Source organism: Cupressus sempervirens, chromosome 1, assembly GCF_028749045.1.
Source record: "Cupressus sempervirens isolate cs-2001-9-10 chromosome 1, ASM2874904v1, whole genome shotgun sequence".
NCBI lineage: Eukaryota > Viridiplantae > Streptophyta > Pinopsida > Cupressales > Cupressaceae > Cupressus > Cupressus sempervirens.
In genome coordinates, this window is record NC_143118.1 from 204,344,746 (window position 1) to 204,372,343 (window position 27,598).

Sequence of the window (27,598 nt, forward strand, 5' to 3'; positions counted from 1 at the left end):
TGAAGAAGATGATGATTTTGAGGATGAACTAGAAGCCACTGAAGCCCTACTTGCAAGAAGGTTACCAAAGGAAAATGAAAATATAAATGTAAAATGCCATTGATTAATTTGTGTCTCTTGTGAAGAGGTTGATGTCCAAAAAGAGAAAACAAAGATGATAGAAAATTCAATAAGTTCAAAGGTAAGAAAGACTTCAAAAGCTACAAGGACAAAGGTAAGAAATCTTGTTACATTGCTAAATGTTTCGACAGTGATGATGAAGCTAAAATGGTATATAATGCTATTAGGATGAATCATAAATGAGGAAAATGGAAATATGACACTTATTTCTCATGTTAGCAAGAATGACATGTAATGCCCCACCTAGAGATCCTTGGAACAAGGATGGAATACAAGCCAAGATATTTTAATTTTTTTTCAAATATGAGTGCACATGAAAACATCGTACATAGATCACATAGATTGCAATAGAAGACTTAACCATAATCATGGCAACCAATGAATCTCCAAATGCCACTAGCTGAACTAACATACACAAAATAGGAAATTGAAATCCAAAATGACAACAATACAAAGAATCTAAGATCTGTCAAGACATGGAAAATTAATTAAACCCTATGGGTACTAGAATAAAAAAAAATTGATCCCTGAAAACTAGTAGAGATGCCCCTATTTTTCATGCAAGGACCAATAACAGACAAATTTTCATGTGAAGATGTGCAACATGCCCCACGAAGAAATACCTTTTCACACAAGGATGTGCACTAAACGGAGCGAGAAGATGCTTGGCCAAAAAACCAAAAACACCAAACTAGTGTTGGGTTTCATGCAAGAAAGTACCTAATGCCATGGGAAGAAACCCAACACACCATGTGAGGACTTTCTTTATTGAACAAGAAACTACAAGTTTGTGCAAGATCTCAAAACAACAAGCCAGAGAATAAAAGGGTATAAAGATAAGGGATGAATTTCCTCCACATTGGGGAGTACTGAATCCATGATTTGATGTGTAACACTTGAGTACACTACTGACAAATGGAAGAAGCATCTAACCATCTAACAAGTAGTGAAGGGAAAGTATAGAAGGAAACATCACAATGAACTAAAAAACATCACAATAATAGAAATAACATCACAATGAATAGTATAACAAAACTAAGTACATGGTTCCTCCCAACCATAATAGCATCATAAGACCATTGTGGGCCCTAGCCATCCCCAATGTGTAACATCCCAAGCTACCGATCAGATTGTTGGTACTATCATATAAAGGATGTCACCACTAAAATATGCTACAACATAAACATAAGGAAATCTAACATGCTAGAAGTAAAGCATAAGATAATCCTACAAATAAAAGCAACATCAACTATCATATACTAATCATCATAATAAAGAAATGTGACAGTAATTAACAACATCTAACATGATATACAAGCATTCCAATGAAAGCATAAATTGCAAGAAATCATACTTCAAAACCTAAAGTACCAAGTGAAAATATCTAGCAATGGTCACACTAGGAGAAAAGACCATCTCTATACACCGGCCTCTAGCAGTGGTATAGGGAGTTGTGCCTCCCAACCATGTGGAACTCGTAGGCCCATACCTACCAGGCTAATGGGGATAATGATCCAACCATAAACACATGTAAAGAAACATCCATGGCTAACACACATGCCAGACAATAATGATGATAGAATCCAAGACCATGCCACAATGCATGTACAATATGTCCTAGGCTAACAATCTATGGGTAACTATGTAAGTACTTTGGTAGAGAGTTGGTAATTTAGAATTACCCAAGTTGTAGCACACAAAAAACCATTCCCCTTAGTACACCCTCAGGAGGCTAATGTGCTAAAATAAATAACCATTCCCCTTAGCACCACCCTCAGGAGGTTGACCATAATTTCTTATCTTCTTTAATTATCTATCAATCAATTAAGTTATCACTTATTAGAAACTTCTACATGTACACCATGATGGTGACACCACATGGGTTACAAGAGAAGCCCCTCCATCGCCCTACCCTACATACCTATGCTCATCACATGATGAGTGCCCATAGGCATGCATATTCCCAACCCAACCCCCATGAACATAACTCCACTGAAATAAAAATGGGAGGTCAGACCTCACAAGTCACCCAACAAATGCATGCACATGTGCTCGTATGTGGTGCACCACCATCATGAAGATCAAACATAAGGGCTGGATGAGAACACAAACATAAATAACACGCAACTGAATAATAACTTGAGAGGACAGATGCAACATGCATCACAATGCAATATAAAAGTGCAATAAAGGTCTAACCAACATCCAAATAGATTATCTAGATCTATGACGAAACTCATGCCAAGAAAACTTGAGAAAATAGGGTGGCACACAAAATGAGGTAAAGATCCTAAAAATTGGAAAAATTCAAAATTAAAACCCATTTGGTCATTGGGTAAAAAAATCCAAAAATCAAATAATATTTGGGTTTATACACCGTATGCAAAAATGGCTAGCATAACGGTGCGAAACCCCCAACCCCCATCTAAAAACTGGGAGAATGTTCATACCTAACCAACTGGGCAGAACTAAAAAATATAAATGGATGGGAACACTAGTTCTTAGCCTCCTAATAAACTACTATAAAAAAATACACTAGTACATTTGAAGTCATTTTTCAACCAATATAGGTAGAAGTTTTGACCCAATTTTCAACCAAAGTTTGACCAAATTTGACCAACCCATTGGTCAAAATTTTTCTCATCAAGATTTTGACCAGCCCATTGGTTGGTCAAAAACTTTCAAACATGTTGGCCCAAGTTCTACCAAGCATTGGTCAAAATTTTGACCAATGCTGGTAGAAAACTGCGCAGCATTGTTCAAAATTTTGACCAATGCTTGGTCAAAAATTGCCAAGCATTGGTCGAATTTTTTCTGAGGCTCACACTTGTTGAGGTCCACTTTAGCAATGGCCCTTCCTATGAAATTTCTATCTAAAATATTTCTAATGAGATAATTTTTTATGAGCTCTTCATCAGTGGGATGGAACATGAATCCAGCAGGCAATTGTGCATCACCCATATCATGATTGTAACTAAAGTTAAGGGCCTCTATTATTGAATTCTCTTCCCTATCATCCATATTCATTTCCTTTGTTATGGGAAATAGGGAAGATAATTCAATAATAGATGCTCTTAACTTTAGTTATAGTCATGATATGGGTGATGCATAGCTACCTCCTAGATTCATGTTCCATCCCACTAATGAAGAGCTCATAACACATTATCTCATTAGAAAGGTTTCAGACAACAAATTCATAGGTAGAGCCATTGCTAAAGTGGACCTCAACAAGTGTAAGCCTTAAGAAGGGTTTAATTCCCTCCTTTATTATTCACTATACATATAATCCCACACACCCATTTGATCTTGAATGATGATATGTACTGAATATTGAGTGTTTGTGTTGAGTGCCCCAAAACCATCCATTTCATGCCTTCATCTGTATACAATGTCTTTCTAGTTTCTTTCTACTCGCACGCCCATTTCATTTCATATGATCATCTAAAAATTGTGTCACTCTAAGATCTCAACTGTTTCCTCTTGATTGATCATGTCATAACTACTAAATAAGAGCTTTGGGATAAGCTATAGGCATCCATCAAAGCATAAAGGATTTTTTTAGATGATGTAAATGAAGTAGTAGCATTTTCCTTGGGAGACATGCTTGCAAAAATGGAAGCATAGGTAAGTCATGTGAACTATTTGACATGATGCCTAAATGTAATGTGGTCATCAAAAGCCATGGTTGTTGGATATGCACAAAATAGATATATTGAGAGAATATATTTGTTTAAGTTGCAACCATCCTAGTAGGCATGCATGCAAAATGTGGAATCATAAGTAAGGTGTTTGAACTATTTTATTGACTGCCTCCATGAAATTTCGTCTAATGGCAAGCCAATATTGTAGGATATGCATATTGTCCCAGTAAGAATCATTATACAAGGAATAACCTAAGGCCTAATCAAAGAGCTACAAATATCAAAGTACATAAAGGAACTGAAAATAGAACCATGAATAATCATGATATTTATCAAGCAACATCATAAGCCTGAAATAATTAGACATGCTATAAGAACCTCCAGGTACCCAAGGCATAAATCACTTATAAGAAAACCATTGAATTCTTTCTTGAAAGTGTAAAAGCTAGGGTAGGTACAAAGCTATACCACATTACTTAGATCAAAATTCACAAAAAATAGGTACTAGGTTTAAAAAATTAAAGGTTCAAAATCACCAGGTTTGATCAATTCAATGTTCAAAAACCATAATTACCTAGTCCAAAAAATTGATTTATTTCGGAGATCCATAAAAATTGGAAATCTAGAACCCAAGAAAGAATTCACTAAAATTTGTATAGGAATTGAAAAGCCAAGATGAATTGGACAAATTTATCTAGTACAAAAAATCTGAATCAAGTTGAATTTGATTTAAAACTAACCAGATATGGTAACTATGTAAGAAAGTCCACCATTTGACAGTTTAGCATGAAAAGTCAATCAAAATCAAAGACAATATGAATACAACACACTTTGCACCATGACATATACCATAATTCAATTACCTATTAAACAGGCATTTCAACCTAAAGAAAGTGGGGATAACAAAATAGAGCAATCATGCAAAAGATTGGAAGCCTATGATGCAACTACCTATAGAATTTGCAATTTCACTACCATAAACATTAGATGCCTACAACCAAAGAATGTCTTCCTTGCTACTGACATCCACATCCCATAATATGATTTAATTTTCCATCCCGTAGGCTTTGACTCAATCCTTGATTAGGCAACTACCATAACACATTAATACACACTTCAGTCAAATGCTCAAAAATCATTTCCCACAGCTTTCTACAACTATTAGTATTTCCTACCTATCAAAAAAAAGCTAGCAAATATACATGATTACCTGAGTCAATAAGCCATTTTGAGACAGTGGACCTCCAACTAAAGTCTAGCTTGCTAGATTTTCAAGACCAACAAATTTGAAACCAGATCCCATACCTCCAATTGGTTGATGTGAGCCTTGATGTGTAAATTCCCCCCAATGGGACCACTAGCACTTCCACATCCTACCCCAAATCATCTGTTACACTTCACTCTTGCATTCTTGTCTCCTCGTGATGGATCTTGTAGTGTGATCCATAACATTGATCCTAAAAATACCATACACAATCAAATTGAAAACCAAAAAATTTACTTTTCAAATAGATTAATTTTAATGTAGCTACAAGATTATGCTTACCACAAATTCATTTGATCTAAAACATTGATGTTAAACCACACATTCATTTGATCCAAAACATTGATGCTAAACCACAAATTCATTTGATCAAAAATGATGATGCTAAAAATATTTACACAATTGAATTTAAAAATCAAATTATAGTGTCATTAAAACTTACCATATTTGAAGGGATAAGCAACAACATCCACTACAATGTCATAGATGTTTAAGTAAACAATAGTTGATCATGGCAGTAAGCTCTCCAAGTTGGAGAGCACAGGTGCCCAATTTCTATTGAAGTAGGGTGAAGCATCATTTATTCTTACATTGCATGGCCTCTGTACCATAGCAAGAAATGTTCTTTCTAAAGCTGAACATCCCAAGATGGACAACCCTGCTACTATGAACTTTCTGGCTCCAACATTGTACAAATCCTAGCACGATTACTGTTAACATTTCCTATATTGAAGTAATAACTAACACCGCAATCAACATTCCCTGCAGCCAAGTAGTAAAGTGCATTTCTTACAATACTCGAAGCATGCTTTGCCCCAACAATGACTATTATTCGAGATATATATTCCCTAAAATATTGCACTTGCTTCCACAATGCTATCACATTCTGCACAACCCCCACAAAATATAAAAGCTCTCAGCCCAAACAAAAAATTACCCAAATTACACGCACTAGTAATGTAACCATTTTAATGCTTAAATGGAAATGCTTTAAAAAGACTTATTTATGCCTACCCCACTCTCTGTAGTAAAATTATCATAGCTAGAGCTAGCTGAAGTGAAGCTTACTCCTATAAGCAAATCATTCGAGGTGAGACTATCATCCAGTTATGTTGGAACTACTTCTTTGATGCCCAGTGCAGATGCTGTAGAAAAAAATCCACATGATCAATACTACAAGGGAAGCAAATATATCATTTCAAGTAGGAATACAAATTTGTTTGATGACATGAAAAGGAAAATATTTCAGCCACTATAGCTAGTTTTTGAGTTTAAATACAAGAATTAGATTTTTAAAACATACCATCTAAAAAAAAATAAAGGTGGTGGTTTTGCTATGGATCTGAACACTGGATATTGACATCTGTACTGGTGACACGTTAAATAATTTCAAGAAGACTATTTTCTCTTATATGAAATCATTTTCTTTCCAATAGTTCTCTTTTCTACCATCCAAAAAAAAAATCTAATAACAAAAACTCAAACATGACTATTCAAACCAATTAACAACAAAGTAATTATAGTAATAACAAGCCAAGCTTTAATTGATACTTGGTTTATGATAAACCATTGAAACTAAAAACAATAACCTAACAATTTGCAAGCAACTAGTTGCCTATCATATTATGATAGATATAGGTATTCATTCAATTTCAATATGATACAATATAATCCCTTCCTATGCACTATACACATCATAATTCAGAAGGGTAGACAGCCTGAGACAATTGGCATCGCATCCAACTTAGGCTTGCATTTTCCTTCTTTCTTTATAACAAAGGCACTATGCAAATACACAATCAGTGAACATCCTAATAAACCATATTTGCAAGGACTTAAATGACACTAATTTGCATTCATTTCACCGATTAAGAAATTGAAAAAATAAAAATAAATTACATCAAATGAATATACCATCTTACCTTAGTTGGATCAATAATTCTTGTAGCCATCAAATCTTCATAACCACCTATAGCAACATTGTATCCATAATTGGGATTATCATTTGAAATGACCTATAAAAATACAAGGATAGGGCTATCATTTTACTACCATGAAGACTAGAAAGAGCTATTCGCATCCAGTATGACATCTAGTGAAATTGAATAAGATTGTACACCCAGGCACAATGTCAATTTACATAAATTCAATAGGCTTCATAAGGACTAGAAAGAGCTGTCTGCATTTAGGCTAATTTCCAATGAACTTGAACAAGACATTATACCCAAGAAAAAAAGCTTAAATCAGTGAGATTCTATTGAATAGTTGTGAAAGAATTGAGTTTAAATATAATTGATTCTATTCAACAATTTCTCAGGAGTTGTAATAACATTTTCAACCATAACACGTCCATTTACTCTTGCATTCTTTGCAATTAGTTTCAGTGGGCAACTCAAAGCTCATTTAACAATACCTGCACCAATTTCCAGACACCAAAGAACTAGCAAATTTTGGAGCCAAATGTTACAAACACATTGCAGAGCTAAGCCTTATATGACAAAGCATTATCTACATATCCATTAAGGATTATAAAGCCACTTTCATGCCAACCATACTTGCTCATGTAGAAAACATAAAATTAAGCTACCTTCTATTCCTCATTTTCAAGTGTATCTCTAATAGCATCAACCTTTGCAACAAGCCTCAAAAGAGCACACCCTCCACCAAAAACAATGCCTTCTTCAAAAACTGCTTGTTTCTAGAAATTAATTAGTGAATTGCTCCAATACAATTAATATAACTTCAATTATATCTTCATTCTACGAGGGATGATCAAAGGATAGTAGACAAAAGAATTAGTCCTCTTTACACCATTGGAGAATAGTAGATAAAAGACTTTTTCATTCCATACACAAATGACTTAATAGTTAATTTTTGCTAGCATAGGAATTGGAATGGGAGTTTTACGCATTCGTATCAAATGACAAAGTTATTTACAAAGAAGACTACCATACCTTTGTAGCATTCAAAGCATCCTCCACTCATTACTTCTTTTCCTTCAACTCTGTCTCTATTTGTGCTCCTACCTATCAATCATACTTCTTATCATCCATCACCTAACTTGGGTCATGCTTATTTATTATCATAATGATATAGGCACAATAAAGCCTATGTTAATGAATGAAATATATGCAACTAGTTACAAAGTAAATAAATATTATCTACTACAATCTAAGTTAGCCAACAATTACAGAGGCCATATCATGTATACAAAAGGTATATTTTACATGAATGACAACCTCAGGCTGCACGGTGATCATAATCAGACATCTATGAACAAACAACCATTGGTGAAAACATATTTACTCAATGGATTAGATAAGGAAAATATTTGTGATAGGGTTCCTTGGCTAATCATGAAAAGATAAATATTGATTGGAAGAAATTAGAGAAAAGGAAAATACCATCAATAATAAAAAATAACTAACCAAAGAAACACCTATCATATCATAGGCTTTATATCACAAACTCAAAAATCATAACAAACGAAGGGCAAAGTCCAACTTTATAGGTAGACAAGAGATGCACATAACTAAAGATGGGGATTGAGAAATATGCTAAAAATCTATATCAAAAATAGTATTTTAATTGCTACAAGTGATTATAAATCAAATGATGCATTTGTGAAGTGGAATCGAGAATTGTTTAGTCATATTTCAGTTCTTAGAAATTATAATCTAACTTGGGCATTATTATGGTAGGCAAGCTTTCTAATATTTACCTTGCTGAAGAAAAATAATAAGACTTTCTATCACACACTTTGGTATTTAAATAAATTTGGAAGTGCATTACATCCATTTACAAGTGGCTCAGCTATAAATATATTGTGTGGCATTGCCTATATTGAGAAAATCACAACAATCAAAGTACACCAGCAAACCATAGGTAAATCAAAAAATTAAGTATTTATATCAGAAATAAATTGTTTGGAGAATATATCAGCAATAATTTTGGAAATAGGAGAGAGACATTACAATTTATAAGATTTACTAGTCAAGAGTTTATCATTGACAAAGTTTATCTATTACTTAGAGAAGTATTTAACAGTGAAACATTACAGAAGACTAGACACATTTCAATAACTTCACCTGTATAATTGCAACTCCCCTAGATAGTTTAGCAATCCTTTCATTCAATTTTTCTTTCTCATAATCCTATTCAGAAACTTGGAAATAAAGAAAATATTCAAGTGTCAAATACATTCTACAAGCTAGGTTAACAATAGCACAATTATCTAATGAGTTATTCTTTCCCAATTTATTGATATGCTCAAAAAAAGATAGAGTGCTAACAATGATGAGATACTAGGTGCAGACAAAGGAGAAATAGAATAAAGAATAAAACTAAAGTGCTCTAATTACAAAGCATAAGACTAATAGTTTGTGTTAAGGCCCGAAGAGCACACACACACAAAAACAAGAAGGCATACCTCAATCATGCTCCTAATTTGATTAACTCTTCTCTCAACAGCCTCCTGAGTCGTTCCATCACTAACTATTATTGTTGAATCATTTGTCAGCACTATCTTGGTAGAAAAGATGACTTATTGGGATGAGAAGATGAGAGATAGATGGATTTGGGTTTTGTGATTCCTTGGTATGTTAGTTTGAGCTTGACTTGGTTTCAAGAATACTATAATATTCTTTACTTAACAAGGCCAACCACATGAAGGTGGAAACTCATTTGGCCTCACCCCCTCCACCCTAACATCAATCTAAATTCCCCATTAACATCTAATTACATACTTCATTCATTTCATTCATCCATTTATGAACTATAACATTCGATCAATACTATCACATAACATTCATTAATATGATATAAAATTCATTAATACACAATAGTAATCAAAACTTAATATTATATTTTCAAAAGATTTTACAAAAGTTTTTCCTTGTTCAACTGCAAGCACTGGGGGAAAAAGACCAAGGCAAAGAAAACCCCTAATATAGCCTAGGACCAGAGTCCTGTATACATTACAGATGCCCTTTATAAGGGTCTTTAAGAAGGCATACCTCCTTTTATAAAAGGGGAGGAATTTTGATAGAAGAACCTCCAAAAAAAACTACAAGGTTGGATCAAAATTCATCTCAACCAGATTCCCTTCCCAACATATTGGGGATTACAAATAACAACGGCTAAGAAGGTTACAAATATTAATGTTGGAGGAAATTGGCACATCATGACTATCCTTCTACTCTCGGCATAGATGCTACTCATGATTATGAAGGCTAATGGGCACATCATGACTATCTTCAACATAAAGACCACATCATCTAGCACATTTTGTTCAGACCCAACCTCAACATGCTCAACACTAACATCATGCTCAACTCCATTACCATGACATTCTCCATACTTAGAAATTATCACATAAAGGTTACACCAATTGCAATTTAAGATGCAAAATTTTATTAATAATTACATAATTAATTTTCAATAAAAATTGAATATGTACCTCTATCACTATGATGCACATCAGGGCCTTCGTCATGTGTAGGATATGTGGCTTTATAATCATGAGTATGATCTATGTCGGGAGTAGAAGGATGTAGTGATGGCACTCAAAGCACCAAGGAGGCATGAGAAGAAGATTGTAATCCATTATTCTCTTAGCTTCCAAAAAGTTGCAATCACACTTGATTTGTTTTTAATTAATACATTTTATCAATACAGATAAATAGTGGCAAATTACAACTAGCTGAAGCATTAGAGATAACCTACATGAATAAGGGGAATATATTCACATTATAAATTCCAAAATAGTGATAAATATCTAAAGCCTTTCACAGATGTTACCAGCCAATTGTATCATCTAATATGATATTTATCTTTGACTGGCACACCCCAAAATTATACATGTTATGCTATAATAAATTCTTGTTCATTAACCAATTTTTTATGGAAGAAGATTGTGAAATTTTTTACATTAGACTAATAATGCAAGCCAACTCTTACTTGACATTTGTAGTCTTGAAAGATTTGTATCATAATTTGATAATATGTTTTTGATCCATAGAAAACAATTTTAAATTTAAAATACAATATGTTTCACACGCCAGTAATAGGTTGGCACGAGGAAATGTTGTGGCAATTTGTACATTGAATTGACATTGATTTATTTTCATGATTGCAATATATAGCCAAATAAATATAAAAGCATATCATCCCAAAAGAATTATAGCAAGGGCTTAAGAAACTTGCTTTAGAAATCCTTGGCACCATTTTGGCTCAAGCTAAAACACAAACTCTAGATCTAGATCCTTGAGAGTTGTAGTCTCATCAATTTTAACTTTGTCTGTTGATTGACCTTGAGATGAGCCTTTTAGATCAAACTGCCTATGTATGTAAAGCTCTAAACAGAACATATTTCCCATAACTATAAGTTGATCCTGGTACAAATTTTTAAACCAATTTTTAAGAATCTATGATAAGTTTTTCTTCACAATCACTTTGGATTCATAATGGCAAATGAGTCCCATAAATAACATCTAGAGTCTAGAAATAGAAACATCTCAACATAATAAATCATATTACCTCTGCTTATACATTAATGGTATTAATATTAAATATACAAGTGTGGCTCCTCATATTTAATTTTGAACCTAAGGTCTAGTTACCAAAAATTGACATATTATGTCAACGATTAAATGGAAAATAGAGTAAGAAGGTATAGAGAATACCTTTTCTCCTCCTGCTACTCTAATACTATGTCAACCAAAAAATTTAGTGATCAATGTGTTTTCATAAGTATGAACATGATTATAGTAATTTGGCATAAACTATATTGAGAAAATAAAAATAAATAGAATGAATGCATCATGTGAATTATGAATAGGAAAGGAAATGAATATGGGTGATAAGGAAGAGAATTCAATAATAGAGGCTCTTAACTTTAGTTACAGTCATGATATGGGTGATGCACAACTACCTCATGGATTCATGCTCCATCCCACTATTGAAGAGCTCATAAAACATTATCTCATTAGAAAGGTTTTAGATAGAAATTTCATAGGAAGGGCCATTGCTAAAGTGGACCTCAACAAGTGTGAGCCTTAAGGAGGGTTCAATTCCCTCCTTTATTATTCACTATGTATATAATTAGTTAATAAGTGTGAGAATCATGGGTTTGATCTCCATTTGGCCTCCCTAATGCCAACATCCACAAAGTATCTTCCATGAGCTTTTGCCATTGTTCCCCTTTGACCATGGTTTCCTCAAGCTGAGCCTCACTTATAGTGAGTTCCCTTAATAGTGCCATGAATTTAGTAGCACAGTACTAAGATACCCCCATTCTGTTGGCAGAATGGCATCTCCTTCTAGTGTATACTTCTGAGCACCTTGTGCATCCACAACTTGATAGGCTGGAACCTAGCTTTAATTCCACTATAATATCCTACATTGAGTAGTTTTGGAACAATGTTTTTCATTAAATATATAACAAGGGCTAAACATAAATATTTGCAGATCTAGAAATCAAACTTACCATGGTCCACAGGCCTATAGTTTTAAGAAAGAATGTTCAAATCTCAAGATCCAAACTCCAAGCTCATGACAATTTTGCCTATCAAAAACATTCTTAAGGCTCTTTAATGGTTATGTTGTGCATGCTCATTAAAATACTCTTGTTATTGTAAAATAAGTTTGATTAGCCAAAAAATGAACATGTGGAAATTAATGTAATCAAACAAAATGTTGCATCTAAATTTGACACAAACCTAGGCTACATATAAGCAAGTAGCAAGTATCAAATTTCAATTAAATTGATAATATACTCAACATATAGTACTAAGAATCCTTTGTGCAAGAGGTAACTGCTCAAAGGGAGTCTCAATATAATGCCCAAATTGTATCGTAGATTGTCAAGTAAATGACATGCCCAAAAGCTAGAGTTTGGAACATATTTTCTTTGCAACACCATTTTAATGTTGACAAGCACAAGTAAAACTAGAGTATATAACCAACTCAACGATGAGAGGTAGTCCCCAAAAAGAATTGCCCCTAACTATTTTCTCTTTGTAAATGCTCATCATGAGCTGCAACTAACAATCCAGATCTATGCTTCACTTATATGAATCATGTTAACAAATGTTCCAATTTATCTAAATAATGTTTTGTAGAAATGTGCACTGGTAGAATAGTTTGCAAATGCTCTTCTCTTGATATCCACAGAAAATGGTATTAGTTTGAAATATCAATCAACCACTCAATCATTCAAGGTCTTGTGAAAAGTCGTCTGCCACCAAAAATCCCATATTAATGCAAAAAAAAGCATGGCAACTAGTCAATTCTAGAAACCAATGACATCCAAATCAACATTATGCACACAAATCTCCCAAAATAAAGCAATAACATATCAATGGATGATAACTTTACTAATACATATTGATGTTGATGTTTTCAGTAGTTCACAGATAGCTATTATTATATAGCATGAAGTGGGAAGGGTGAACCTTATTTGAAGAGCAGTATGCGATGAAGGTTTAGAGCCACCATCATGATTAACTTCCTTCATATTTTTTTTCAATTTCTCTTCATTATAATCTTCAACTAAATTATTCTATGGGCTCTGCTCTCCCTCTAAAGCTAACAATTTTTCAAGTTCAGTTGATTTTTCGTTTGATGTTTGCCACAACACATTATTATTTACATTATTACATTTAGCTAGTTCATCAAGATCTATTGTGACCAACTATTGTGTAGGGTCCTCATACTTGGTGATATTCCTACAAAACATTACCACTAATAGTAATAAGAGAGAAAATCATGTCAGAAGGAAAACAACTCATTTTATTTTAAAGGATAGTAAGACCTATATATACAAGCTAACTTATAAAACTAGAAAGCAAATAACCATCTAGCAGATGAAAGGATCAAAGCCAAACTTATATAGTAGTCATTTACAAGTACAACCATCAATTCAAAGTGATCCACTCAATGAAAAGATGAAATGAAAACAAAATCATAAAAATAATGAAGTCGTCTCATACCACAAATAATCAATTGGCTTCTGGATTAATCTTCTATATCCTCCTGTTAGGTGCATTATTTAAAATTCCCTAAAATGATGAGAAAGAACTTTAAAATAATAAATAAACCACAATCATGGATGGGTAGCATGGAACAAGACAATATTCACTTATGCTTCCCTGCTAAATTCTATAACTCCATTTTTCTAATTAGATCACAAGCATTGCTGCACTTCAATCTTACAAAAGTCCTTTAGATATTCTAAATTTTGAGAACAATAAAAGAGAAATCCTCACATATGAAAATACATTGAGGAACTTACTTCACACTATGTGAGCTCTCTTGCAAGTTAACTAAATCTTGCAAAAGAACCACATGATCACCAAAGTTGTGTACCTTATTTTTAGGAAAATCACACAAACCCTTGATCCATCAATTGAATGCTACTAGTGTTGGAAATATAGATGGAGTAACTAAGAGGGGGGGTGAATCAGTTACCACAAAAAAAAAATCCACATATCCCTTAGATGTCTTATAAAACTAGTTACTGGTGTCACTCTATAAACACATAGAAAAATGTTGTAACTGGGTAGATGCAATGTATGTTATCTTTAATTGATCTTAAACATTCACAGTGATTAACATGTAACCATAAAGAGAATAACATGAACAAAAGAGACAAAAAATTTAACGTGGAAACCCAATATGGGAAAAACCACCAAGTAACTAGCTATTGATTTTCACTCTTCTAAAGTGAGCCCTATTAGGAGCCAACCCTGTTAAAGGTTACAAAACACACTATTAGGTGTGACCATGTTAAAGGATTTAATCACCCTACTAGGAGTGGCCTTGCTAGAGGACTTGAAAAAAATTTAATAGAACTGTCACCTTATTAGAGGATTTACAAAATGGCTGTTAGACCAACTTTGTTAAGAGATTTAGAAATCACTGCTACAATGGTGAGAAAGTAACAATGAGTTGACCTAAATGAGATACAATTGAATTGTTGATACAAATCTTTGTTCTGCTTCACTAGATTCTCTCTGATCAAATACAACTTTGCTGCTCCTCAAGGATATCTGATCCTTCTTCAAAATTTTCTCACACTTTCCTCTTCACACAATCAGTACATTTGTATGCTCCCTTATTACACTTTAGAATTCACAACCTGACCTTTTATTTATACCTTACAAATTGTCAAGTTGGCTCCAGTTACAATTATCAATAATCATTACATCAGTCAGCTATAATCATTACATGAAATAATTAAACTTTATTTCCCAAAAAAATGAAATCCTTCATTAACCAACCCTACTCAATAAACACTGCTCCAAAAATGATTTCTAGTGTTAACCAATTGAAGCTCGATAAACACTGTGAACTCTGCAAAATCCTTTGGAGACCAAGTGAACTTGATAAATACTAACTTTCCTTTGTTAACCTTGTGAGCTTAGTTAACATTGACTTCTTCCTCAGAATCCTTTGACACCTAAGTTAGCTTGGTAGAAACTATTTCCATATAGTAGCTTTCAAGAATGCTCGGTAGACTTTGAAATTTGCTTTACTAACCAACTAAGCTTGGTAGACTCTGGAATTTACTTTGCTGACCAACTGAGCTCGGTAGACTCTATCTAATAACTGATATGACCTTTGTGTAACATCAAAGACAACACACAATTGAACAATTGTATCCAACAATCTCCCACTTTGGCATTGATGGCAACACAACATGTCATAGCAAATGAAATTTGAAAACAAGTCTTTTTCTGATAGAACATTTCCCCCTCTTAGATTTTATTCCACAAACTTCTCTAATGCAGTTATCTCCCACTGTGAAGCAATTATATAGCTTCTTTTCTAAACAACAAACTCTCCACAAACAAATTCAAATTTTGGAAAGATATGGCAGTACACTCTCCCTCTTTGACAACACATGCCAAAGACAACACATACCAAATGAGTAACAATGTACCTTGAGTATTGATTCATTTGCAATGTTTCCGTGATTATGTTGCATCAAATGATAGATCTTCAACTTGGTTCTTGTTGATGCATCACTAAAAATTCATTTTAGTGAGCTTTAGATAGGGGAATGACCCTTAGCTTACCTCTTAGATACAAGAATGCATCCTTAGGTAATGGCTTGGTGAATATGTTAGTAATCTATTCCTTTGTATGGACATATTCCAATCTGATCTCTTTATCCTACACCAATTCTTTGACAAAGTAATACTTTATTGCTATGTGCTTGGTTTTGGAATGCATTATTGGGTTCTTGGATATGTTGATTGCACTTGTATTATCATAAAACATAACAACTGGTTCTTTAATCTCTACCTTCATGCCTTCCAATAACTATTTAAACCAAAAAATATTAGAACATTTCACTACTATAGCAACATACTTTTCTTCTACTATAGATTGGGATGTACAATTTTGCTTTTTACTTGTCGAAGAAACCAACCTCTTTCCAAGAAAGAATGCTCCATCACTTGTACTCTTTCTGTCATCAATGTTTCCTGCCCAATCAGCATTAGTAAACACTTTCAAGTCCAAATTACCTCCAAATTTGTATCACAATCCATAATCTTTAGTGCCTTTCAAGTATCTCAAGATACTCTTGATTGCTATCATGTGATTTTCTCTTTGTTTTGCTAAAAATCTTGCCACAATACCAATTGCAAGAGCAATATTAGACCTTGTATGAACTACATACTGTGACTTTCCAATCATTGATCTATATAAGGTCTGATCTACCTCTTCTGATTCATCATCCTTGGTTAGCTTTAATCTAGTACACATGAGAGTTCCAACTAGTTTACAATCTTCCATATCAAATTTCTTGAGTATCTCCTTGATGTACTTAGATTGAGTAATGTAGATGTCATTCTTGCTCTGCTGAACTTGAAGACCAAAAAAGAATTTAATCTCACCAAACATTGACATCTCAAATTTCTTGTTCATTTTTTCTGAAAAATCTTTGCATAAATCATCATTTCCTATAAACAAAGTATCATCCACAAGTATTTCTGCCAAAGCAATCTTCTTATGTAGTCCTTCCTTGATATACAAGCTATTGTTATCATTAGTTCTCTGAAAACCAATATAAATAAGATAGTTATGCAATCTTTCATACCATGCTTTAGGGGCTTGTTTCAGACCATATAATACTTTGTGTAATTTGTAGACCATATCCTTCTTGTCTGGATCAAAAAAAACCTTTAGGTTTCTCAATGTAGACTTCTTCATCTAGAATACCATTGAGAAATTCAGATTTGACATCCATCTAATATACCTTAATTCCTTTGTATGTAGCATATGCAAGTAGGGTCTTGACACCTTCTAGTCTTGCAATAGGAGCAAAAGTCTCTCCATAATCAATTCTTTTTTCTTGGGAGTAGCCTTTACATACCAATCTAGCTTTGTTTCTTGATACCTTACCATCTTCATTCAACTTATTTCTGAATACCCACTTAGTTCCAATCACATTTTTGTCTTTAGGCCTAGGTACAAGAGTCCATGTTTTGTTATTCTTTGTTTGCTCTATCTCTTCATTCATAGCCTCAATCCAACTTTAATTTTCTAATGCATCTTTGACATTTCTAGGTTCAAAGTTAGTAAGTAAACAAGTACCTTTTAGCTTACTTCTTGTCATAGTACCTTTAGATTTGTCTCCAATAATCTAATCTAGTACATGATGTTTCCTAACATATTTTGCCAATACAAGTTCCTTTCCTTTTGATTGAGTTCCACTATCTTCATTTTGAATTTCAATTTCTGGCTCTGGTTGATCTGACTAATGCTTCGGTCCTTCAGACTTGGTAGCCATTAGCTTGATAGTATTTGAATGTGACTTGGGTTCCTACAACTCAGTTTGAACTTCTTGCAACTCGGTGACTAAAGAATCAATAGAAGTTTCCTAATTGATAGATGTATTTGGCGTTGTATCAGGTTCAATGAAAACAAATCTCATGTAATCTTTTGGTTCCTTTTTGCTTTCTTCTTCATTCATTTTTGCAAACTCATCAACTTTCACATGTGCACTTTTAATGGCTTTGTGAGTAGATAAATTCAAACATCTATATGCCTTACTTTTACAAGAATATCCCAAAAATATACCTTCATTACCCCTCACATCAAATTTACCCTTTCTAGGTTCTTTCAAAATGTAACATTTACTTCCAAATACTTTTAGGTAACTTACATTGAGTTTATAGCCATACCATAACTCATAGGGGGTTTTGAATGAGTCATTCTTCAACTGTACTGGGTTCAAGGTATGAATTGTAGTGTTGATAGCTTCCTTCTAGTATTTTATAGCAATGTTCTTTTCAATCATTAGAGTCCTTGCACAGGCCATGATAGATCTGTTCCTCCTTTTACCTATTCCATTTTGCTTGAGAGTTTCAAGTGTCAATATCTATCTTTTGATTCCTCTTTCAACGAAAAAGTTGTTGAATTCATGGGAGATGAATTCACAACCTCTATTTGATCTAAAACATTTCAGTATTTTCCCTATTTTCTTTTCTACTCTGGCCAAATACCATTTGAACTTCTCAAATGCTTTTGATTTCTCTCTCAAATACATGATAGTCATCATTTTAGAGTAGTCATAAACAAAAAGAATGAAGAATTTTTCTCTAGTATAGCTCTCAATTCCAATAGGTTCACACAAATTAGTATGCACAATTTCTAAAATTTCTTCAAACTGATAATTTTTACTTTTAAAGCTAGTCTTTCCCATCTTACCAATCTGACAATTCTTGCATAAACCAACATTAGGTTTGTTTCTACTAGGAATGCCTCTTACTTTCCTAAATTTTCTTATCTTCACTAGGTTATCAAAATCTACATGACATAAACTTTTGTGCCATAACCAACTTTCTTCAACATGAACATTCACCAAGTTCAAGATAAAACAAGTTACCTTTTGTCTATATGCTTGATCTAATCAACTTTCCTTTGTCATCCAACAGTCTTACCTTTCCATGCATGAATTCCACCTTGAATCCAATATTGATTAGTTGTGCCACACTCAATATATTGTCTTTTAGTCCTTCAACCCAATAGGCATTATCACATACAAGCTCTTTGGTTAGTGAGATTCTTCCTCTTCCTTTTATGCAACAAGGTTCATTATTACCAAACCTACCACCATCATAGTCTTCAAAATGTTCAAACTTTGTTTTGTCACCAATCATATGATGAGAGAAACTATTGTCTATGATCCATGTATCATTTTTTCTCATATGAGAGATAAGTGCCATCTTATCTTCCTCATCATTATCAAATTAATATTTCATAGCAATGTAAAAAAATTCATCTTCACTATTATCAGAATCCTTAGAATCTTTAGCCATGAAACATGTTTCCTTAACTTTGTCCTTGAATGATTTGAAGTCATTCTTGCCATTACACTTGTGACCTTTCTTCTCATCCTTGTTTTTCTTGTTTGGGTACCTAGTAGCAATATGACCAATTTCCTCACATGAAAAAAAAATTAGAGGAACCTTACCTTTGTATTTCCCTTTGTCTCTAGAATATTTTCTTGCAAGTAGAGCTTCAACCACCTCAAGATCACTGTCAGAACTCTATTTTGATTCTTTCTCACTTTTTGACTGAAAATCCTTTATCTTTTTGCCCTTATCTTTGAGTGAAAGCTTGGCTTCAAATGCCAATTCAATGTTCTTGGAAGCTGGAACATAGTTGTCATAGATATCTAGCTCAAATGCAGTCAATCATCCTACTATGGCCTCTAAGTTTATCTTATGATTTACTTCACATCTTCTTTCTTGAATTGCAAAAACTCTAATTGCATAAATGAGAAGCAATGTTCTAAGAACTTTACTTACAACTATTTCTGTAATACCCCAAAATTGGCTCATTTCTAAGATCACCAATTTTGGTTTATTCTGATCAACCCTAGAGTCTTATTTCATTAGGAAAATTCTTGTTCTGACATTCACTACTTGACTTAATTGTCAAATGCAGAGAACCCTAGTCTACATTCATCATACTTATTATTTAATTCCTATAGTATTTACTCATATTAGTCGCATTGAACCTATTTGATTTAAATTTAATTTAATCTAAAGTACTTATACTTTATTAAATTAAATCATCACCCAAGGCTAATGTATTAAGGAATTAAATTTATTTAATTTAATAAATATTCCTATTCTAATTAATTGAATGAAATTATTTAATTAAATCGAAAAGGTATTTATGAGGTCATATCTCATTTTATTAAATTAAATATCTTTCCTAATTCCACTCTTCGGTTAAAAATAGAAAGTCCTAGTTAACTACTGATCAAATTAGAAGTGATCCAAATCACTTGCTCTCACATTGAAGTCTATCTAAGTTCATTGTTTCTTGCACTCAGGATCTAAGCTAGTTAACTCCATCTAAATTTGGAATCTTCCACTATGACTGTAACTGTGCTTCAATCCTGACCGTCGATCTAAGTTGATCTCAATTGTTGAAGGATTTTAGGAATTCTATTTAAGCAACCCCCAATTCCTCATTAATATGATGGATTTTTTATTGATATCAAATTGCTACTGCATTTCATACTCATTTTAGCTCACATATTCTCATATGTTTACATTCTTAGCTTAATCTCATATAGTTTTTAAAAATGCATATGGTTGATCTAGTTTATTTTATAAGTTCCTAGCTTAATTGCACAACATATTTAGACTACATTGTATTCTCACATAGACCAGTTACATTCTTAAATAATTCATTCTTAGAGGATCTGGTTGCCTACACCTCAAATTTGAGGATAATAAACAGGCAAAATCCTTCTAGATAGAAGGCAATAGGTCACCTTGCTAGATCTGTTTTGAGTGAACAATCTCATGTTCATCTCAAGATGAATCCGCATACATGACTATGTTGAAGTGTGTGTCTTAAACTTGAGGCCACATTCCACATATACATTTCTAGTGCCCACCATGGGGTCAAGGAAATCAATTTATCTGGTCTCATCTATATATTTTTTGTCATTTTAGCATTTTGTCTATACTGTTCTATACAGATTCTTGAATTTTCATGCGAGAAATTTCATTTTCACATGAAGATTTGAAGAGTCTTGCATGAATCTATACACTTTCTTGTGTGAAAAAGTGCCCCATTGTGCAAGTCTTTGCGCGACACCTCATTTTCTCACATAGGTTAGTGAAAGATTTTGCGCAGACCTATGCATGATTTCACGTGGTACAGAGCATTTCTTCATGCAAGTCTATGCATAATTTTGCATGGTATAGAGCATTTCTTTGTGTGGTTCTATGCATGATTTCACATGGGTTTTGACATTTTCTAAGCTTTTTTATGGGTATAAAAAAGAACAAAAAAAGTTAAATGTTAATTTTCCCATAGTTAAGCTTCCATTTGACTAACACATTTTCTCTAAAGCATTTTTATTTCAATTTTTCTAATTTTCTACAACATAACAGTTTTCTACAGGATGTTTAACGAAGATTCCTTTATACAAACTCTCCAAACATGAATTGACTATGTGTTTGTAGGACATTGTCAAACATATGTTTGTCAAAGATCAAATCTTAAAACCCACAAAACAATATGTTTTCTTTCTTTCTTTCAAAACATAGTCTAATTAGGGCTTGTGAACTTCCTAGGGTGCAAGACAGAAGAATAGGAGATTATGCTCTTCACCACTTGGAGGTCATGATCAAGGGTGAATCAGAAACCTAGATGCTTCTGAAAGATGGCATTCTAAAGAAGGTAAGTAGCTTAGTGGTTCTCTAGTGCTAATTCCTTTCTATGATGAAATGATGGTTCCTTTCAAGGGAATCAAATTTTTTGGGAAGAATGAGTCTAGATTGATTAAGCTAAGTCAGTAATTAACCTGTTCTATGTGTTTGGGTGAGAAAGTAAGGTAGAGGAGTATGCTCTTTCCCCTTGAGGGAAATAAAAAACTTTGACCCTTGTGTTTGAACCACCAATCTAAGTTAATCCTTTAGAGGACCTACCGGAGTGATCCAACCTCTAGGAATGACCCAAGTGAGCACACTCCTTTTGTCAAAGATTCCAACTCACTCTAATAAAGAATCCTTGTAGAGCGAAAGACTCCAAGGCCTAATTAATTTCCTCTCCTTTACTCTTGATATCGCATGTCAAGGAGAGGCTCTATCAATGCACTAGTCGGCACTGACCCTTGGCTTGCTAAGCATGCAGTGTGCACTTTCAGATGCTTGTGTGCACTATTGGCCTCAACTCCACTTGTAGAGCCATTAGGGATTAATTCAAATGAAAGCCAAGTAAACACCTTTAGCTAGAGACTACTCAGTTCACCGCTGAAAGGAGACATAATATTTGTGCAAGGAGAGGGAAGAATCTCTCCTATAGAACTCACCATAAGCATGCTACTAGACATTTGAAGGTGGTATATGCACTCATCCTCTACCACAAGGTTCTCGTTCATCATATATTATTGATTCCCTTGAATATACCAAAAGCATGGGTGCCCTCTAGGGGGTGACATGACTGTGTGAGGTACACACATGCACATAAGATGTGGGACAAAGGTCTTGCCTTCTCCACCATTTTCTATTTCTAGGGATAAAGCATGTTTTTTTTCTTGAGTCATCAACAAGTCCAAAGTTATCTACAACAAACAAAGGTCAATACTCCCTCATCCTGGCGAGTTGCTTTGTCCTCGTCAAGACTGTTTTTGACTATTGCTTGCTTCCCACTATCTTGTTCAAACACTTTTCCTTAATTCCAACTTGAAACATTTGTTCAAATGATTTTTAGAGTTAACCTTGCTATCTATCCAACAAATAAGTCCAACTAGTTTGTCCAATCTATGCAAACAATCAAGAAATCTCTTCAAAATCCAACACTGTTGTCAATCTAGTCCTAATTTTTGTGCATAGTCTTGCATTTCCTCCTGTGATAATTCATATTTTTGGGTGAGCTAGTTTAGTCTTTGCACAAGAACTTGCATATGCCCACACGAGATCTTGCCAACTATCTTTGTTGGTTCTATCACTTCTTCACGCAAGCCAAATAAAGTTTTTGTGCGAATTTAAATTATTGTTCTGAGTCTCCGCACGACTTGGTAAACTTTCTTGCACAGCTCACAGAGAATCTCCACATGAGACCTTGCTTTGAAATTGTCAAATTAGCTTATTTGACCAATCTACGACCTACATTCAATCTATTTCCTGCATTAATTTTTCTCTTCTCTATTTGTACATAGTCTCGAATAGTGTCATTTAGCTTAAATAAAGATTTGTGATCCACATTTTGACTAGTCTTGTCCTTTAGTTCTCTGGATTCTTGTTCTTTAGTGCTTGTCATACTCCATGTTATGTTAGTCATAACCTTTGGCTATTCTAGCCTTCAAATCAGACTACTCATGCCTTAGTATACAACATTTTTGTCTTGTCTTATTGAGACTAAGTTTTGGTGCAGTCCTTGTCTAGGTTCTTGCTTTTTGTCCTTGTCTATGACTATTGCAACAAGGAGCAACAACATGTTTTATCCTCTTATACTTAGGCAAGGTCATGCTAGGGGTCATAATCATGGAAAAGGTTGCTTACCTTTTGTTACAAATCTTGCATCCAATTCATCTAGTGAGATATCTTCACGATCTCCCTGACCCATCAGGTCACCTCAAGTTCAACAAACATTTTCCATAAACCTACAACAAACTAGGAATCCTTTGTATCGAGAGGATCTTGAGATAGGTAGAGTTCCTGTAGCTCCAAACATGATGTCTGACTTCCTTTTCAAAGGACCTTTCGAAACACAACATACTAAAATTGAACACATTCCTAGAATGACTAATCATGAACCTAAACATGGTAGTCACAATAGACATCAAGAACCACCTAGGAATGACAAAGAGAAAGAGAAAGACCATGAAACCAATGAGGAATAGAAAGAGGTGGAAATACTCCTTGAAGACATAGCAAAATGTTGAAGAGACAAAAACTTTCAAAAGGTCATGGGAATCCTACTCAACGAAAAGAAAGAAAAGTACTTTCTCAAACTTGCCCAAGAGGGAGCTAAGTTGCCCTCTCATTTCAATGTGGAAACCATCATCACACTTGAAGAAGAAATCAAGACTTCCAAACTCCAAAAACAAATGAAAGTTATGCAAGACCAATTAGCTCAGATGATGCATGAGAAAGAAAAACCTGCAAAAATGTACAAATTAGTTGCTCTTTGTCCATTTCCATTTGACAAGAGCATAAACATGCCTCCTTTCCCACGAAGCATAGAGCTACCTAAGTACGACAAGTACTTTGGCACCACTGATCCCCAAGATCACTTGTGGGAATTTGGCACCTTGTCTATGGAATTTATACACGATCATACATACCTCATGCATTTATTCCCTAGAAGCCTAGTTGGTCAAGCTTTGGAGTGGTTCTCACACTTACCTCCCAGTATCAAGACATTTGATGAAATTGCCAACTTATTTGTCCAGTAGTATTATCATAACATTCAACACCTTGTCAACATTTGAGATCTATGAAACCTTAAGCAAAAAGTTGGAGAACCTTTTCTTGCATTCCTCCAATGGTGGAGACAACTTTACACTAAGTATTCATGCAAATTTTTGGAAACAGAAAAGCTTGACATCTTTACTGATAATCTCCTACCTAATTTCAAATATAGCGTCCAACTTCAAGGTTCATGTACCTTTGAAGACATCTGGGAACAAATCAAGAAACTCATGGGCCACATGCCCTAAGTGAGAGTATACACCCTTGGGTGAACCTTTGGATGTGGTTTACAAAACATTGCTACAACACAAGCTTATTTCACCAATGGACAACCCTCATCCCTATGATCCACAACCACGTCCACCATAGTGGAAAGAAACCTCATTCTATGAGTATCACCAAAATAAGGGACACAAAACTAGCAACTGCATAAACTTGCACCATAAAGTCCAGGACATGATTGATGCTAGTGAACTTGTGGTAGATGGACATAATAAAAACTCGGATCACAAGGCATTCAAAGAGCCTTTCCCAGCCTATGAAAAAGGAGAGACTTTAAAACCAAAACCCAACAACAAGGTCAACTATGCATATTCCAATTATGACAACATGATTAACATGGTTGAACCTATGGATTCCTGAATACTATGACATCATTACCATTAAGGGAAAACAAGATAATGACAAACCCAAGACACCGGCCCTACTTCCAACACAACAGATAACACACCTTCTCAACACTGTGCTAATGTTGTTACTCACTCTCATGCCAAGTTGGTGCTCAAAGACCCTATGCCTTCTACTCCTAATCTTGAACAACATAAAGACAAAGCTCTTGCTACTCCATCTGGAAAAAGTGCAAAACTCATAATGAGCTCAACAATAACCAGTTATAATGTTCTCAATCAAGTGAAATGAACTAATGCTCAGATATCTATCTTTGAGCTACTTAAAATCTCGCCTGCTCACAGGCAGATTCTGGACAAAGCCCTCACTGAGGCAAATCTTCCTCAAGATCTTGATCTTGAGTGATTTCAATCCATGGTAGGTCACCTGACCTCACCTTATCTTATGACCTTCTTTGAGAAGGATGATAACTCACTGAGTCACCTACACAATCAACCTCTACACAACAAGGTTATGATCCATTAGACAAGTGTTTGTCAGGTACTCATCGATAATAGAGCTGGCCTAAACATTCTCTCTACTACACTACTTAGACAATTGAATTATTCTGAGAACATTAGTGATCCTCGATGCAAGATCACCATCAAAGAATATGATGAAGTGGAATGAAAGTCTCTAGGTCTTGTGATCTTACCCATTCGCGTTGGTCTTGTAGAAAGTTATGTCACCTATCAAGTTCTCAACATTCCCTTAGCTTACAAAATTTTGTTAGGATGGCCATGAATACATGAGATGTGCACTGTGCCATCCACATATCACGAATGCATCAAATTCCCATTTCATGGCTCCAAAGTTACTATTCTTGCCACTACTAGCTATACCTATAATATGCTCAAAGTTGTTGAAACTTTTTTTCCTGCTAACTATGAATCCACTAATTATCATGAAAATAAGCTAAAAAAAATTGAGCAGTCATTCAAACTGAAAGAAATTGGCATGGAAGAGTATCATATTGAACTAGTGTTTTCATTAACATCTCTTCTAGAGTCTCCTCGTCATTATGGGAGACCTTCAGAGGTAAAGAATTCATTCATGCTGACACCTCAGACTAAGTATAATGGTACTTTTGTCAAAGCTATAGTTTCCTTAGAGGATGAAACTAAAAATAGAGCCATTGCTACATGGCTTTATAGAGAAGAGACTCCAGTAGACTTAATAAAGAAAGCTCAAGCAATCACTCCTGAGAAATATGGGTCTGGTCTCAAGCTCATGAAACATTTTGGCTACAAGAGAATCAGCCCTATCGGATGCAATAATAATGGCCTAATTGATCCTATCAAGGCAATAACTTGAAGCAATAGTGATACAATTGGCCTAGGATTTAAGAAGGTTCCTTTCTATTTGGGACCTAATAAATTCATACCATAACCTAAGAGTTCATCTAGAAATGAGTTACAAGTTGAGTCAGACACTCAAGAGGAACAATCTAACAATGAGGATCCCTATCCTTATCCTATTCCTCATGATCTCACTAAATTCTTTGTTGAGCCAGATCACTTTGTGCCATGTGTTAGCACTATGGATGATACTAGTGATTCTTTTGAAGACAATACTAAGCAAATCAAAGATCATTCAAAAAAGGGAGAGTCTAATCAGTCATTATGTATTGAGTATCTATGTAAGAACCTAGATGATGAAGGTGAGTGTGTTCCTATCACTATTGGGGAGTTCTATAGTCTCTTGCCATGCAGCATTGATTTTAAGGAATATGAGTTTGACTCTCTTTCAAAAGTGACTACTAATAAATACATTGACCAAGTGCATGTCTATGAAAACTAAATTGAATCAGGTGAAACATCTAGGGTTAGGTTAGATGGGTCGGATCCCACTAGTGTCCTAGAGTCATTAATTGCTGATGTTAGTACTCAAAGGCATTTGAACACATCTATGGATGAAGTCATCGTAGGTCTTGAATTACTAGTTCGAGCACTTAATGACTATACCTTGAAGAGAATTGAACCAGCCACTACTTTTTCACTCACACATCATGAGCTTATAGACCAGAACCCTAATGCATCTAGTGAAGTCCCACATTCCAGAATGACTATGCTCTCACCTACTACCTAAACACTATAGAACTTGTAACATCTTCCACCAATGATCAGAGCATCAACATGACTGAAGCTAACATCAAATATCTCAGTCATACAATTAAAATGAAAAAATGCAAAAGGTCTGATGGTGAAAACCATAGTGTGGTAGTGTTGGAACCCAAAAAAGTAAAAATAAAAGATGTATCCAATGGTGAAAACCCCTCTGAGGCACCCGTGGATGAGATACTTGATGTGCTTCCAAGTCACTTTCATTAGAGATCATCAATATTGATAGAGCCAACATAGCCAAATAACTTGGGTGCAGAAGAACATCCTCATATGATACATCCGACACAGTCATTGTCACCTGAAGAAAAGGAAGAGTTCATTGCCTTTTTT

General features: G+C 34.4%; 1 pseudogene; it reads right to left on the minus strand.

Moving 5' to 3' along the window:
* LOC149576834 (GDSL esterase/lipase EXL3-like) overlaps window positions 1-25,804 on the minus strand; it is a 77,215-nt pseudogene extending 51,411 nt beyond the window's left edge.
* Window positions 25,805-27,598: the final 1,794 nt, after the last annotated feature.